We start from the raw sequence: 16,290 nt of genomic DNA, 5'->3' as shown, positions 1-16,290 counted from the left end.
TAACCCGGACGAGCCTTCTCGAGAGGAACTAAAGACTTTAAACTATAAAAAACACAGTCGATCGAAAAATCTCTTGAAGTAACCCAGACGGGCCTCGGTCAACTCCGGGCGCCTCGGGCCCAAAAGTCAACTCTGGTTGTCTTTTTCAGTCCGGGTCCTCTGCTCCGACTCTGGTCGCCTTGGTCCGGGTCTTCAACTCCGGATCCGCTTGCTTGGGTGATCTCGGACATCCGAAAAAGGGCTCACCCGAACCCAACTTCCGGTCTTCTCGAGCAGGCTTCCGCTCCGGCTTCTCGTCCCTTGGAATCGCTGCGTGCTTCCTTCTCGTTCGCCAGCGTACTCATCCGCAGTCTTCGTCCCTCGGTCGCACCCCGTGCCGACCTTCTCGCTAGCTGTGTCTCTTGCTCCCCGAGCAATCTTCTGCTCCGGCTTTCGTCCCTCGAAACCACTACATGCTTCCTTCTCGTCCGCCGGTGTACTCTTCCGCAGCGCCTCGTCCCTCGGATGCACCGCGTGCCGTCCTTTTCGTTAGCTGCGTCTTTCGCTCGACTACTTATGCTCCTAAGCTCCTGCACACTTAGACACAAGGTTAGAAATATACAGGACCTAACTTAACTTATTGATCACACCAAAACAACCTTGGGGTTCCAACAGTGGCGTCCTCCCATAGGTCTAGGAGGGAATCAGCGGGCAGTGAGCACCAGACCATTAGAATATTCTCTGACAGGTAGTGATTATTTCCTGACAGGTAGTTATGATTCCCTGGCTTGCTTGTCTTGTAGTGCATGCTTGCCCCGATCTGTTAACACTGGACTGAGTCCTTATACCTGTCAACCTCGATCTGTGGGGTGTAGACCTATATTTCCTAACTTGCGTTTGTCGTTTTACAAATCCAGATCTGTATATCCAGCCCTGTCCTGCATGTCCTGTCTTGTGAACTCCTGACTCGCCTTATCTTGTATCGTGACCTATATGCTTTAGTTTGGTTCTACTTAACCTGCATCCCGACCTGTATGCCTCCTTCCGATTCCGTCTGTCCCGACCTGTACTCCTTAGCCTGATTCTGTATGTCCCGACCTGTATGCCTTAGTTTGATTCCATCTGTCCCGACCTGTACACCTTAGTCTGATTCCATCTGTCCCGACCTGTATACCTTAGTCCGACTCCGTCTATCTCGACATGTATGCCTTAGTCCGACTCCGTCTGTCTCGACCTGCCCACCTTAGTCTAATTTCGCTTATCCCAACATGTACGCCTTAGTCTGCTCCGCTTATCTCGACCTGTATGCCTTAGTCTACTTCCACTTATCCGGACCCGTACACTTTGGTCTGTGTTTCCTGACTTGTACGTCGTGACTCGTATATCCATTTGTACGTTCCAATTTGTATATCTCGACCTGTACGCCCTAGTTTAATTCCGTCTGTCCCGACCTGTGCTCCTTGGTTCATATGTCTTGTGTCGTAAGGCTATAAATCCTAACCTGTATCCTTGATTGACACATCTCGACCTGTACACTTTTGCCCATGTCTCCTGTGCCGCAAGACTATCAGTCCTGACCTGTATCCTTGGTTGGCACATCCCGACCTGTATGCCCTGGTTCATGTCTCCGTTGCCGCAAGGCTATAAGTCCTGACCTGTATCCTTGGTTGGCACATTCTGACCTGTACGCCCTGGTCTATGTCTCCTGTGTCGCAAGGCTATAAGTCCTGACCTGTATCCTTGGTTGACACATCCCAACCTATACGCCCTGGTCCATGTCTCCTGTGCCGCAAGGCTATAAGTCTTGACCTGTATCCTTGGTTGGCACATCCCAACCTGTACGCCTTGGTCCATGTCTCCTATGCCGCAAGGTTATAAGTCCTGACCTGTGTTCTTGGTTGGCACATCCTGACATGTACGCCCCGATCTATGTCTCCTGTGCCGCAAGACTATAAGTCCTGACCTGTATCCTTGGTTGGCACATCCCGACCTGTACGCCCCGGTCCATGTCTCCTGTGCCGCAAGACTATAAGTCCTGACCTGTATCTTTGGTTGACATATCCCGACCTGTACACCCTGGTCCATGTCTCCTGTGCCGCAAGGCTATAATTCCTGACCTATATTCTTGGTTGGCATATCCCGACATGTACGCCTGGTCCATGTCTTCTGTGCCGTAAGGCTATAAGTCTTGACTTGTATGCTTGGTTGGCACATCTCGACCTGTACGCCCCGGTCCTTGTCTCCTGTGCCGCGAGGCTATAAGTCCTGACATGTATCCTTGGTTGGCACATCCTGACCTGTACGCCCTGGTCCATGTCTCCTGTGTCGCAAGGCTATAAGTCCTGACCTGTATCCTTGGTTGGCACATCCTGACCTGTACGCCCTGGTCAATGTTTCCTGTGCCGCAAGGCTATAAGTCCTGACCTGCATCCTTGGTTGGCACATCCCGACCTGTACGCTTTTGTCCATCTTTTCCGACCGGTGCATCCCGATCAGTCCGAACTCTCACTTGCCATGAAGACCCGATCCCTGAATGTCGCTTATGTCCCCCCTGGATCCTCCTGTAATCTGAACCTTTGACCTCCACATAAGAGGGACTTTTGACTGTCACGTAGGCGAACTTTTAACTATTACGTAGGCTTGACTTCTGACCGCCATGTGAGCTTGACTTTTGACTACCTCGTGGGCTTGACTTCTGACCACCCCGAGGGCTTGACTTCCGACCACGTCCGATGTCCGACCCCACTATCATGCACCGTATCACTTTGCTTGCCCATCACATGTCATGACATGATTTTTGCATTCATGCTTTATTATGAAAAATATAAAAATATCATGTCATGTCATACATATATCATGTAGTTATAACAAATTTTCTTTTGAAAAATCATTTATTTTTGATGTATGCTGATCCCGCTCGGAAGCTGAGTCAGACGACTCGTTGGGTGAGGTGGATTGAATGTTGACTGAGTCGCAGTGTCCCGGAGGGGGGTGTGCTGAGACGTCTTCCGTGTTGACCAAGTCTTCAGAAGTCCTCTGGCCAACGCTACCTGCAGCCAACGACCGGGTCCCCCCCGGTCCCTGGTACGCCGAAGCTCAAGGCGGATCCAACGAACATATGAGTAACAAACTAATAATGTAATATAATAATGAAATAAATAAGGGGTGAATACGGAGAACATACCTTGGCCCAGGGGGCGCCCTCGGATGAGACGCGGCTTGAGTTGTCGTGACCCGGAAGAGCAGATGACTCTGATCAGGCTGGAGAGAGGGATCTGACGACGTGAAGCAGGATGCGGCACGGAGCCGGAAGACGAGCTGTAGATCGGGAGATAATAGCGGCACGCAGGCCGGGCTAAGACACCGACACACAGGTTGGGATAAGACACCGGTACGCAGACTGGGAGACGAGATCGGCACACAGACCAGGACATGAAATCGGCGTGCAGGGCGGGATATGATTCCAGCACGCAGGTCGGGATATGATTCCGGCACGTAGGCAGACGGACTCGATGCCACCCTCACGCGAGCACAACGACAGCCCCTCCTCTTCCTTCCCACAGCGACGGCGACATCACCATCTTCTTCCTCCTTGTGACGCCGTCGCTGGAGAGACCGACCCCTACTCTCCTCCTCCCTGCAACACGCCACCGAACAGCCTCGCGACACTGCCCTCCTCCCCCCTTGACATCGTTGTTTCCTCTTCCACTTGTGCATACAGCCAGCGACGCAAGTAGCCAACACCCATAGCCTCCGGCCGCCACCCTTTAGACCGCCAAACCGCCAAACGCAGCCTCGCCAGTGGTCTCCTCCAGGACGACGTAGCGCTGCCTCCCTTATCGCCTCGTCGTAGGCCACCTCCGGATCGGACGCCTAGTTGTAGGTTTTCGATGTGAGTTGGACCTTCGCGCCCTCACCGCCAATAGGCTCCGATCTGATTATGCTCCATCTGTGTTGTGTTCCGGTCCTTGAGCTGAGGTTATATTCCGATCCTCACATCGTGGTCCTATTTGGGTGTGCCTCGTCGTATCCCGACCTGCGAGCCGCGGTTGTGTCTCAGATTGTGATTCGTGTTTAGCCTCCTTGGTGTTATTATTTCCCGGCCTACGTGCCGGAATCATATCCCGACCTGCGTGCTGGAATCATATCTCAGCTTGCGTGTCGATTTCATGTCTCGGTCTGCGTGCCGATCTCATATCCCGGTCTGCGTACCGGTGTCTTATCCCAGCCTGTGTGCCGGTGTCTTAGCCCGACCTGCGTGCCGCTATTATCTCTCAACCTGCAGCTCGTCTTCCGACTCCGTGCCGCATCCTGCTACGCGTCGTCAAATCCCTCTCTCCAGCCTGATCAGAGTCATCTGTTCTTCCGGGTCACGATAGCTCAAGTCGCGTCCCATCCGAGGGCGCCCCCCTGGGCCTGGGTATGTTCTCCGTATTCACCCCTTATTTATTTCATTATTATTGATCCTGTCTGAACCAGGAGTCAACGGACGCTGGGGACGTGGCGCTCCCTGCTGGATCCTCGAGTGCTCCGGCGAACCTGCAACAGAACCGAGCCGGGAGGGGTGTCCCGGCGACGGCCCTCCGACGCTCAAATCAGGCGAGGAATAACAAAGGAGGTGGCTTCAGAGATCCAGATGCACGTACCTCCGGTGAAGAAATGGGGGTCTTATATAGAACTATCGAAAGAGCCTGGACACGCCAATCGAAGCAATCACCTGCTTTCGATCATGCCCAGGTATGGGTCTGTCAGAAGGACATACCTAGGGCCATACCGTTACTGTATCCACCTCTCCGTGATGTGACGGCGAGATCTTCCATCGTGCGATCTTGTGTACGGCCTATTCACCAGACATGCTTCTGCTGACATCCCATATCCCGAGACGAGCGCCTAGGCCGCTCGGCTACCTTTGTATCCTCGCCCTTATCTTGGCCGAACGGAACACCCGCTCGGCCCTTCGGTCCCGGCTGAGCGGACTCCCGCTCGGCCCTTCGGTCCCAGCCGAGCGGACTCCCGCTCGGCCCTTAGATCCTCCTGCCTTGGCGTCAGAAACCCAAGCCCATGGATGGGTTATCTATAGCTCCGCTCGGACCATTATCCGCTGGGCTAGCCCTCCATCCGTCCTTAGGCTGGGACCCTTCAGAGGGTGGGCCCCCCATTCTTACCGCCGGATCACTTGCCTTCCCTTCAAGTCTAGTCGAAGGAGGCAGTGAGTCCGACTGACTGGACTATGTGTCCGAGCGGGCGGTCGTCGCCTTTCCGTCGCTTATAGTATCCTTGGGGCCGTTCGGCCCTTCTTCCAAATTCAGCCGCTCGGCTCTTCGTTATGGTGGTCTTGTCGCTCAACAGGGATGTTTGCTTGTCTAAATCTTCTCAAAAATCACGCAAATCCTCTTCATTAAACCGAATCATGCGTGGTATGGGCGCATTAATTGCGCTTGGTGACAGAGCGCCACGTGTCGACCATTGTGTGGCGGCGGCGTCGCTTACGATGGGACGCCTCCGTTTAAAATGGACGGCCCGATGGCGTCCTCGTCTGTCGTAACCTGGATCGGACGGCGGAGGCCGACTGGCCCCGGCTGTATAAAGCCTCAGTCTCCTTCCTTCGCCGCATATTCGCTTGCGCGTTGCCTTCTGCTTCTTCCTCTGCCGTGACCTCCGACGACCCAGTTCTTGTTTTTCGGCGGCTACCATCTTACCGGGGATCCTTTCCGTCCGTTTCCTTCTCAGTGAGTCTTCTCCCTTCGTTTACAAGGTCTTCCCAACTTGTTTTGCCTCTTTTGCTCCCGTTCCTTCGATTTCTCGCTATCTTTTTGCTTCTTCGAGATGGCAAGCTCCTCCGAACCCGCTGTTGGTGTTCATGGCCCTTGGTATCTGACCATGGAGAGTCGATTTGATGAGGAGGGTGCTCGGCGCCTTGTTCGGACATATGGGATTCCCGATAACTATGAAATAGTTGTAGCCGACCCGACTGACCGGCCCTATGACCCGCCGACCGGCACCATTTGTTTCTTTCTGGACCAATTCCAGGGCGGCCTTAGGTTTCCTACCCATCCCTTTATTTTGGAGGTTTGTAATTATTTTCGCATCCCGCTCGGTCAACTTGTGCCGAATTCCTTTAGGCTGCCGTCCTCTTTAAGCTGCACAGTATCCCTCTTGACCCCAAAATATTCCACTTCTTCTTCTACCCCAAACAATCCGAGCCGGGCACTTTTATCTTCCAAAGTAGAATAGGCTTTAGATTTTTTGATAATATGCCGACCTCCAACAAACACTGGAAGGAGTTTTTCTTCTATATCCGACTTCCCGAGCGGCCAGCATTCCGAACCAACTGGCAGACCGCTGTACCGACTCAGCCGGAGCTCAGCAAGTTCAGAAGCAACCCAGCCTATCTTCATGCGGCGAACTGGTTATCCGGTCAGCGATACAAGATCGACCAGTTACTTCTCAAGGGGGTGTTGTATATTTTCGGATTGTCTCCCGTTCGGGCAAATCTCCCCTTCCGCATGAGTAAGGATTCTTTACACTCTTAGTCTTTTTTGTCTAATTGATTTTAATTTCTTTTACTGCAGCTGAAGTCATGTGGCGCTCCAAGGCTACCGCTCATTTGAAATTAAAGTCCGTGGAAATTGAAGCGGCCACAAAAAAAGAGCTCGCCGAGCGGGGTCTCATCCCCAGCCGCCCGGCAGATGCAGGAGAGGGGGGGCGCAGTCCGCCCCTGAAACAGAAGCTGCCCCATCCGCTTCAACGGAAGTTGAGGCGGATCCTGTTTCCTCAGCCCCCGTCGAGCTGGGCGTACCACAGGTTGGAGATCCACCATTGGAGGTTCGGCGAAAACGTCGAAGAGACTCCAGCCTTCCGCCGACCCAAGAGGGGGAACCACAGGCGCCGATCGACGTAACTTCGCCTGCTCGCACGCCATCACAGATCGGGACCCCTGTGGCTTCGCCCACCGCACAGTCCTCCGGCTCTCCTACCCGGACTCGTCGTCGCCTACGACGGTTGGGCGAAACTTCCACCATAGGGGAGTCCTCGCGTCAGGCGGCCGCGACTGAAGAAGCGCCGTCCGGCCATCCGACCATCAAGACTACCCTCCGATTTCCATCGGAGGAATATTTACTGTCCGCCGATCGGCCATCGAGCCCCGTTCACGAAATAACCTTGACGGGTCCGCTCGCCAAGCTTTTTGAGGACGCGCAAATTCAAGTGGCCCTCATGACGCCTAAGAAGCTCGGCGACAATAACCTGCAGCAGGCCACTCAGGTAAATTCATTTTTCTTCCCGCACCGTGCTACTGTTTGGTTCCTGATTTCATTATTTCCCTTACAGCGCTGGGCTGAGCAAATCGCCACTAGCCATCGGCTAGCTGAGCTGGAGGAGCTCCTGGAAAAACTCCAAGTGTCCGGGGGTCCATCGGCCGAGCGGGAGAAACAAACTCTTGAGGCCGAACAGAAGAAGTCCGCCGACCTAGCTACAGAGGTGGCTCGGCTAGAGGGCCAAGTCAAGAAGCGCGAAGCAGATGCCAAACGCGCTACCGCCTGGAAGAAGCAGGCGATTGCTGATCTGGACAAGATGAAAGTTGAAGTCCGGGCTCTAGATCAGCACTCTAAGAATCTGGAAGCCCAACTAGCTGCCGAACGGGTTGGGCGCTCTGCTGAGCGTACTAAAGCGGAGGTGGACCAGAAAGTCCTCCAAGATTCACTCATCGCTTCCCGAGCGGCTCTCAAAAAGTACAAGGAAGGGGAGCCGGGTCGCCTAGCAGCAGCGCGCCAAGACTACCTCCGCTCGGAACGGTTCGGCGCAAAGTTCGGCGGCAACGTCTCATCCACTTTCGCTGAGGCAGTCAAGGTCACCATGGCGTACTTGAAGAAGGGTGGCCACCTTCCCGCGGGAATGCACATTCCAGCCTCCGACCTGGCGGCCATGATCGACGATATCCCGGACGCCTTTTTCAATTTTGAGGACCCTGAGTGAGGAGAATTCTTCCCAACACTTCCTGTATTTCATCCGCTCAGCGGATGTAAAATTTTTGTACTTGTCGTTCGGCATTATTGTAATCCTTTGCTTCTATTTTTGTTTGTCTTTCATTGCCCTCTTCTGTCTGTTTGGTATTCATTTGTAGAGTCAGTTAAGCTGTGTTTCCCACTAGACAACCGATCGGGTTAATCAATCGACTTGTTTCCTTAATCGTTTAGCGCTTGGCTATACTGTTTGTATTCAGTGAGTATAGCCGATCGGCGCGGCTCTCGATCTTTAACGACGGGGCTCGTCGGCGCGGATCTTTATAGCCGATCGGCGTGGCTCTCGATTTTTAACGACGGGGCTCGTCGGCGCGGATATTTATAGCCGATCGGCGCGGCTCTCGATTTTTAACGACGGGGCTCGTCGGCGCGGCTCTCGATCTTTAACGACGGGGCTCGTCGGCGCGGATCTTTATAGCCGATCGGCGCGGCTCTCGATCTTTAACGACGGGGCTCGTCGGCGCGGATATTTATAGCCGATCGGCGCGGCTCTCGATTTTTAACGACGGGGCTCGTCGGTGCGGATCTTTATAGCCGATCGGCGCGGCTCTCGATTTTTAACGACGGGGCTCGTCGGTGCGGATATTTATAGCCGATCGGCGCGGCTCTCGATCTTTAACGACGGAGCTCGTCGGCGCGGATCTTTATAGCCGATCGGCGCGGCTCTCGATCTTTAACGACGGGGCTCGTCGGCGCGGATCTTTATAGCCGATCGGAGCGGCTCTCGATCTTTAACGACGGGGCTCGTCGGCGCGGATATTTATAGCCGATCGGCGCGGCTCTCGATCTTTAACGACGGGGCTCGTCGGCGCGGATCTTTATAGCCGATCGGCGCGACTCTCGATCTTTAACGACGGGGCTCGTCGGCGCGGATATTTATAGCCGATCGGCGCGGCTCTCGATTTTTAACGATGGGGCTCGTCGATTTTCCGCTCGGTTTTTATAGCCGGTCGGCGCGACTCTACGGTTTAACGTCTGGGCTAGACGGTCTTCAAGGCTAACTCCTTACCAGGTCGAGCGACCTTGACCTTCATAACTTATCTCGCGCTTGGACAGTCTTTGTGCCCGCCCGAACAGCACGGGTCATTTGCTTGCGAATATAATCGGCTGGGGGGCCTTCGCTATTCGGGCGCTTGGCTCGGATAATCCATATGCCCCTTCCACCCAGCTCGGAGAACGTACTCCTGGCCGAACGGCTCAGGGTCTGCTGCGTCGAGCATTTTGGCTCGGATAATTTACCTCCATCCGGAAGGTACTGGGTTTTCGATCCTCGAGCGCTTGGCTCGACCCATTTACCTCCGGACGATCGGCGCGGGGCCTTTGTTCCTTTGTTGGCGATGCCTTAGTTCTCTTGATTTTTCGTTTCTGCATTTCAAGTATTCAGTTGAAAAAAGTACACAGGATGATTTACATAGGCACACCTTTCATCCTGCTCGGTAAGGCTGGAGGTGGTTCGCACTCCACGGACTATCTAGCTGCCAACCTTCCTCATCCTCCAAATAATACGCACCCAAGCGGAGCTTCTCGATGATTTTGAAGGGACCTGCCCACGGAGCTTCAAGCTTGCCGACGTCGCCGACCGGTCTGACTTTCTTCCAGACAAGGTCGCCGACTTGGAATGATCGGGGATTGACGCGGCGGTTGTAGTTTTGCTTCATTCGTTGACGGTATGCCATCAGCCGAACGGATGCCTTAGCTCGCTCCTCGTTAACCAGATCCAGCTCCATGTTCCTCCGATCGGCGTTGCCTTCATCGTACAATTGGACCCGAGTAGACTCGACGTCGACTTCAACCGGAATGACTGCCTCGCCGCCATACACCAAATGGAACGGTGTGGCGCCCGTCCCTTCCTTCCGCGTCGTTCGGATGGCCCACAAGACGCCCGGCACTTCATCCGGCCAACTTCCTCCCACATGGTCGAGCCGAGCGCGCAGAATACGGAGAATTTCCCGGTTGGCTACTTCGGCTTGACCGTTGCTTTGAGGATAGGCCACGGACGTGAAATGTTGCTCAATGCCATAGCTTTTGCACCAATCTTCTAGCACCTTCCCTGTGAATTGCCGCCCATTGTCGGAAACCAATCGGCGAGGGATACCGAACCTACAGATGATGTGTTGCCATATGAATTTTTTGACCATCTGTTCGGTGATCCTGGCTAGTGGCTCGGCTTCCACCCACTTGGAGAAATAATCGACCGCCACCAGCAAAAATTTCCTCTGCCCGGTCGCCATCGGAAATGGACTCACAATATCCATTCCCCATTGATCGAACGGACATGAGACGGCTGATGCCTTCATCTCCTCTGCCGGTCGGTGGGAGAAGCTGTGATACTTCTGGCACGAAAGGCATGTAGATACTGTCCGAGCGGCGTCTGTTTGTAAGGTCGGCCAAAAGTATCCAGCTAGCAGGATCTTTTTGGCTAATGATCGTCCGCCCGGATGCCCTCCACACGATCCTTGGTATACTTCTTGGAGAATATAAGCCGAGTCTTCCGAGCTCACGCATTTCAACAGCGGACGTGAGAAGGCCTTCTTGTAGAGCTGATCACCTATGAGCGCGAACCGACCGGCCCTCCGCCTGAGTAGCTGGGCTTCGTCCCGATCGGCCGGTGTGGCTCCCGCGCGGAGGAAATCTTTGATGGGCGTCCTCCAGTCGCTTGGAAACGTGAGGCTTTCCATCCGGTCGATGTGCGCTACCAGCAATACTTTTTCAATTGGTTGCTGAATGGTGACCGACACTATAGAACTTGCTAGTCTGGCCAAGTCATCGGCTACCTGGTTCTCCGTTCGGGGAATCTTTTGAATAAGGACCTCTCGGAAAGTAGCTTTGAGTTTTTCAAAGGCTTCAGCGTAGAGCTTAAGCCGAACGTTGTTGATTTCAAAGGTGCCAGAAAGTTGCTGAGCGGCCAATTGTGAATCCGAATAGAGTGTCACCCGACCGGCTCCTACATGCCGTGCCGCCTGCAGTCCGGCTATGAGGGCCTCATACTCTGCTTCATTGTTGGTGGCTTTGTAGTCCAGCTGGACAGATAAGTGCATCTTTTCTTCTTGGGGTGAGAGTAGTAGTATTCCAATCCCACTTCCGAGCCGAGTGGAAGACCCATCCACATATATCCTCCACATAGCTTCCGGCTCTGGCTTCTGCACTTCGGTCACAAAATCAGCCAAGGATTGCGCTTTGATCGCCGAGCGGGGCTGGTATTGGATGTCAAATTCACTTAGTTCTGTCGTCCACTTGATGAGCCGTCCGGACGCTTCTGGATTCAACAGCACTCTTCCTAGTGGACTGTTTGTCCGGACGATGATAGTGTGAGCCAAGAAATATGGTCGAAGGCGCCGAGCGGCTAGAACCAAAGCAAAGGCCAACTTCTCGAGCCCAGTGTAACGGGATTCGGCATCTTTTAAGATGTGGCTCAGAAAATACACCGGCTGTTCTTCGCCGCTGGACCTTACAAGTGCCGAGCCTACAGCATGCTCGGTTGAAGACAGATAAATGTAAAGTGACTCACCCCCGATCGGCTTGGCTAGTATAGGCAGAGAATTAAGATATGTCTTCAATTCTTCGAACGCTCGGTCGCATTCCTCGTCCCAGTGAAATTTAGTTGCCTTGCGCAAGATTTTGAAGAAAGGGAGGCTCCGGTCGGCGATTTTGGAGATGAATCTGGATAAAGCAGTTATCCGACCGGTCAATCGCTGCACTTCCCTTGTATTCCTTGGAGGCAGCATGTCTTGCAGAGCTCTCACCTTGCTGGGATTGGCTTCAATTCTCCGCTTGGTCACTATATATCCCAAGAAACGCCCTCCTTTTGCTCCGAACAGACACTTTTGAGGATTTAGCTTGACCCCATATTTGCGCAGCGTTCGGAAGGTTTCTTCCATGTCCTTGAATAGGCCGGCCGCTCGGGCGGACTTGATAAGGATGTCGTCCACATAAACTTCCAGATTCCGCCCGATCTGCTCCCTGAACACTTTGTTCATCAAGCGTTGATAAGTGGCCCCGGCATTCTTCAATCCGAACGGCATCACATTATAGCAATATGTGCCGTCGGCCGTTACGAAGCTTACTTTTTCTTGATCTTCCCGGGCGAGCGGCACTTGATGATATCCTTGGTAGGCGTCGAGCATACAAATTAATTCTCATCCGGCTGTAGAGTCCACCAGCTGATCTATTCGGGGCAGAGGATAAAAATCTTTGGGGCATGCTTTGTTTAAGTCCCTAAAGTCGATGCAGACTCTCCACTTGCCGCCCGGCTTGGAGACTAATACTACGTTAGCCAGCCAGCTCGGGAATTGCACCTCGCGTATGTGGCCGGCTTCCAGAAGTTGCTCGACCTCCGCTCGGATTATGGAGTTCTGCTCGGCGCTGAAATCTCTTTTTCTTTGCTTCACTGGCCGAGCGTCCGGTCGGACGTGCAACTCATGCTGCGCTATGCTCGGCGAAATTCCAGGCAATTCATGTGTCGACCAGACGAACACATCATGATTTCGTCGGAGGCATTGGATCAGCTCCTCCTTCTGCTTCTCCTCCAGATCAGAGGCAACAAAAGTCGTGGCCTCCGATCGGGTCGGATGAATCTGCACCTCCTCTTTTTCCTCATAAATTAAGGCGGGTGGCTTTTCAGTGATAGCATTTACCTCGATTCGAGGCGCCTTCCTAGCGGAGTTGGATTCTGCTCGGACCATCTCTATGTAACACCGCCGAGCTGCTAACTGATCTCCCCGTACCTCTCCCACCTTGTCTTCGACGGGGAACTTCATCTTCTGGTGGAAGGTTGAGACGACCGCTCGGAATTCACTGAGCGCCGGTCGGCCCAAAATGACATTGTAGGACGAGGGAGAATCAACCACCACAAAATTTATTGTCCTGGTCCTCCTGAGCGGCTCCTCTCCCAGCGAGGTAGCCAGCCGGATCTGTCCGACCGGTTGAACTTCGTTACCCGTAAACCCGTAGAGCGGGGTTGTCATGGGAAGCAGCTCGGCTCGATCAATTTGCAGCTGGTCAAACGCCTTCTTGAATATGATGTTGACCGAACTCCCTGTGTCAACAAATATGCGGTGAATAGTGTAATTTGCTATTACCGCTTTAATAAGCAGGGCGTCGTCGTGGGGCACTTCGACTCCTTCTAAGTCCCTGGGTCCGAAAGTGATTTCCGGCCCACTTGCCCGCTCTTGGCTGCAACCGACTGCGTGGATCTGGAGCTGCCGGACGCCTGCCTTTCTAGCTCGGTTGGAATCTCCTCCGGTCGGCCCACCAGCAATAACGTTGATCTCGCCTCTGACAATATTGCTCCTATTCTCCTCTTCCCGAGCGGACGGTCGTGACCGTTCTCTGGACGCCCGGCGATTATCCTGTCTCGGAGATCGGTGCCGATCGGGTGTCTGTTGATGTCGCCTCTCGGGGCGGGTCCGGTCAGCTTCATGAGTCCTTTGTCTCCTGTCGGTGGGAGGTGACCGTCGTTCGGCCCTTCTAGGAACGGGATTGGCCACGAAGGGAAGACTTCGACAATCCTTCGTGTTGTGCGTATCCGTCTGGTGGAAGGAGCAGAACATAGGGGTCCACCTCTTCTTTGGCTTGGGCCGAGCGGCAGCCACTTCTTGTACGTGCGACCTGGCGTGGGGAGATCGTATTGCTTCGGCTCTCGGTCCTCTAGGTGGCTGCTGAGCGGCGTGCTGTTTCCGCTCGGCATGAATAGGTGCCCGCTCGGTAGGAGTTTCCTTTTTCCGGGCGGCTTGTGCTTCTTCCACGTTTATGTATTCGTTGGCCCGATGTAGCATATGATCATAATCTCGGGGCGGCTTTCGGATAAGCGACCGGAAGAAGTCCCCATCCACAAGGCCCTGCGTGAAGGCATTCATCATCGTCTCCAATGTGGCCATTGGGATATCCATCGCCACTTGGTTGAATCGCTGGATGTAGGCTCGAAGCGATTCTCTCGACTCTTGCTTGATGGCAAATAAGCTGACACTGGTCTTCTGATAACGCCGACTGCTAGCGAAGTGGTGGAGGAAGGCCGTTCGGAAGTCCTTGAAGCTAGTGATGGATCCGTCCGGCAGCCTCCGAAACCACCGTTGAGCCGATCCCGAGAAAGTTGTAAGGAAGACGCGGCACTTTACTCCATCTGTATACTGATGGAGTGTAGCTGTGTTATCAAACTTACCCAGATGATCATCCGGGTCCGTTGTTCCGTTGTACTCTCCGATCGTCAGAGGCACGTAATGCTTGGGCAAAGGGTCTCGTAGAATGGCCTCCGAGAATTGGCGATTGATCCGCTCGGGAGATGAATCTACTCGAGGAGCTTTCCCCTTTCTGGCGTCTCGCCTGGGCATTTCGTCGGAAGAAGATCCTCTATCTTTCCGAGCTGGTACGGTTTCAGGGGTGCGGAATAAGGCCCGATGGAATGCCACGGTGGCTTGAGGTGCTTCCGCTCGGCCACCCGACGCAGATGTTGCTTGTTGCTCCTGCCGCTCGGCTGCCTCTTTCTGTTTCTGCTCCACAAGTTTGGCGGCCCTTATCTCGACCAGAGCGTCTAACTCTTCTTGTGAGAGTGCCACGGTATGTATTCTTCCAGCCTCGTCCATTGCCTCTGCTCAGATGCAGGTGCGTTCCCACAGACGGCGCCAAATTGATCCTGTCTGAACCAGGAGTCAACAGACGCTGGGGACGTGGCGCTCCCTGCTGGATCCTCGAGTGCTCCGGCGAACCTGCAACAGAACCGAGCCGGGAGGGGTGTCCCGGCGACGGCCCTCCGACGCTCAAATCAGGCGAGGAATAACAAAGGAGGTGGTTTCAGAGATCCAGATGCGCGTACCTCCGGTGAAGAAATGGGGGTCTTATATAGAACTATCGAAAGAGCCTGGGCACGCCAATCGAAGCAATCACCTGCTTTCGATCATGCCCAGGTATGGGTCTGTCAGAAGGACATACCTAGGGCCATACCGTTACTGTATCCACCTCTCCGTGATGTGACGGCGAGATCTTCCATCGTGCGATCTTGTGTACGGCCTATTCACCAGACATGCTTCTGCTGACATCCCATATCCCGAGACGAGCGCCTAGGCCGCTCAGCCCTTCGGTCCCGGCTGAGCGGACTCCCGCTCGGCTCTTCGGTCCCAGCCGAGCGGACTCCCGCTCGGCCCTTAGATCCTCCTGCCTTGGCGTCAGAAACCCAAGCCCATGGATGGGTTATCTATAGCTCCGCTCGGACCATTATCCGCTGGGCTAGCCTTCCATCCGTCCTTAGGCTGGGACCCTTCAGAGGGTGGGCCCCCCATTCTTACCGCCGGATCAATTATATTACATTATTAGCCTGTTACTCATATGTTCGTTGGATCCGTCTCGAGCTTCGGGGTACCAGGGACCGGAGGGACCCGGTCGCTGGCCGCAGGTAGCGTTGACCAGAGGACTTCTGAAGACTTAGTCAACACGGAAGTCGTCTCAACACACCCCCCTCCGGGACACCGCGACTCGGTCAACATTCAATCCACCTCACCCGACGGTCCGTCTGATTCAGTTTTCAGACGGGATCATATACCATAACAAATCATGCATCACTTTTAATCCTTTGTAATTAAAGATTAATGACATTTATTAACAAGTAACATCCTTGGTGGATGTTCAAAACTCTAGGGACCGAAGGGACCCGGTCGCTGGCCGCAGGTAGCGTTGACCAGAGGACTTCTGAAGACTTAGTCAACACGGAAGTCGTCTCAACACACCCCCCTCCGGGACACCGCGACTCGGTCAACATTCAATCCACCTCACCCGACGGTCCGTCTGATTCAGTTTTCAGACGGGATCATATACCATAACAAATCATGCATCACTTTTAATCCTTTGTAATTAAAGATTAATGACATTTATTAACAAGTAACATCCTTGGTGGATGTTCAAAACTCTTAAAGTGTCTAGATAGAAATACATGATCCCTAGTTTAGGGCAAAATCAAACTATACATCTCACACAGACCTATAAGGTGACTTGTATGCATTTTAATGCATATTAGATACGAGTGAGATGTTAGGACGATAAACGAAACTCAAGATGTTGATTTAGTGCATTCTTTTGAGTTTTAGGTCTATCAAAACACATAGTTATGTGTTTTTCAATTATTAGAAAAACTAATGTATAAATCATGTACAACAAAGAAGAACGCTAGTTATGAGTTTTAGGGACGAATGCTTCACCTCCGAAACGAGATCGCATGGTTCGACAGAGAGGAGAACGCCAGTGCTAGGATTGCACGTAGGCTGACATCGGATGCTCACAATGTGTGATCTGCAATCGGAGCCAT

The sequence above is a fragment of the Zingiber officinale genome, chromosome 4A, assembly GCF_018446385.1.
Source record: "Zingiber officinale cultivar Zhangliang chromosome 4A, Zo_v1.1, whole genome shotgun sequence".
Classification (NCBI taxonomy): Eukaryota; Viridiplantae; Streptophyta; class Magnoliopsida; order Zingiberales; family Zingiberaceae; genus Zingiber; species Zingiber officinale.
This window is presented reverse-complemented; position numbering follows the sequence as displayed.